The sequence below is a fragment of the Python bivittatus genome, unplaced genomic scaffold (genome assembly GCF_059951505.1).
Source record: "Python bivittatus isolate LINGU-HERP-01145 unplaced genomic scaffold, Pbiv_v1 ctg000050_np1212, whole genome shotgun sequence".
NCBI classification, from domain to species: domain Eukaryota; kingdom Metazoa; phylum Chordata; class Lepidosauria; order Squamata; family Pythonidae; genus Python; species Python bivittatus.
The window spans coordinates 929,665-931,686 of NW_028277033.1; positions in this window are offsets into that span (position 1 = coordinate 929,665).

Below are 2,022 nucleotides of genomic sequence, written 5' to 3' on the forward strand. Positions count from 1 at the left end.
TGATCAAGCATGTGCTCCGAATCATTATAATAATATAATGCCAGGATCTGAAAAGATACCTAACTTTCCTACTCATGTTTTTTCCTCCTATGCATGCAGGAGGAGAAAAAACTGCAAAGAAGGGTGTTGCTTCCCAGCAGTACTGAATTACTGCATCTAAATCCAGGCTAGGCTATGCAATGACTTCCTCAGTAGCAGCTCCCTCCTTCGATGCAGCCTTTCCTCTCTGGACGCTGAATGCAAACAGGCTGCCTGTCTCCTCTTCGCTTTGTGCAAGTTACTGTATTGATGTGCTTTAGTTAGTTTATATACAGCAATCTTTATTCAGATTATTAAATAACAATGAACCCACATGAGATAAGCCACAGAGACAGAATTACAAAGGCATTTCTAAGTGCAAAATAACCCCCTTCATCCCAAGCTCTGCAGGTGCCACTGAACATCCCTGTCCCTTAGCCCGTCTTCCCATTAAGTCAGTGATGCGGTCAATGAACAGAGGTCCCTGCACCAGCTGCAGGTCAAGCAAAGGGCAGAGCAGCCGGCGGGCATTGGAAATAAACTGCTGAAATAATCAGCTGCTCTGAAAAATGATGAGTAACAAATCGAGGGTGTTTTACTGAAATAAAAACTCCAACTAAGAAGTGAGAGTGGAAAATCTCCTGTTTAAAGTTCCAAGTTTAAGGGACTGCAAAACTTGATCCAAGCTGAAAGAGTTGCTCAAAACCACCTGTCTTGGGATTAGTAATCATGCAGCATTAGTTTGCTGCATCAAAAATAATAAAAAGTCTTATGGCATTTTAAAGAACAGTGTCTTTATAGTCTGAATCCCAAGGGCTTCAATCTTTTTCCTTCTTGGTAGCCACTACCAATATTTGATAACTTTTAAGTGCTGTAAGACTTGTTTCCATATCTTTAATGGGATTTCAGGGCATAGAAACTTCATTATAAAATCTAAATAAAATAATACATTTTCTATGACTGCAAAGGCTGATTAGACAAAATTGCAAATGTGTTGCAATGGATTCCAAAATAAAATTGAATGAGCAAAATTCTAAAAAAAAAACCCCAAAATCCTCTTTCAATGCCACTTTGCTTGTTTGGTCAAGAAACACAGTCAGCATAGTGTAGGAGTGTCCAAAGTGTTGGCGTTGGACAAGAAAAATACAGATTTAAACCCCCAACTGACCATAGCTCAGCCGGTGACTTTGGGTCATTCATCTTCCCTTAGTTGGCCCTATTTCACAGGTTGTTGGGGAGATAAAATTAAAACATACTCCCAGATAAACAGATTTGAACCTGTAGACAAAAGAGGAATAAAAATGCAGGCAATCAAGCCATCTTTGCATACTGATTCCGCACTTGTCTTGGAAGCCTATTATATTTGGCCAAAAATCCTAGGAAGATAACAGTCATACTGTTTGAGTTGGGCGGCTTTATAAATCTTGTTAATAAATAAAAATAAATAAAACCTTATATTTATCCATTTACAGGGCGCATTCCTTTGTCCTGAAATGCACCATTCTTGAGAATCAAATCACTAATCCAAATCCAAACACAGATAATTAATTCTGCATTCTTTGTTCAAGGAGAACTAGCAAACATATGCATTTTCTGATCTATTGAAAAGCATTTTTGTTATTTTGTCTAGATTATTAATACTTCAACTGTATACAACAAATGTCAGCATTAAGCATTCATTGTGAGAGTAGTTTGGCTTCTCAGCTTCTTCTCCTTCTCCTTCTCCTTCTCCTCCTCCTCCTTCTCCTTCTCCCATGCCTTAAAAAGAAAATGCTTTCTAGGTTTGATCACGTTTTAGGTGATTTCTACCTACTATTGTCTCCAAGTTCTAGAGATTTTAAAATGGTCCAACAGTCATGAGTTTTACTTTTATTTACTGAGTATGGTTAGTGAAAACACACAGGTATGCTGAGCAACCATGTGTTCTTAAGTCTATACTAATAGTTACAGTAAAGCATGTGTTGTAGTTTCACCCAATCTGTATACTGTATGGCCACTTTCACA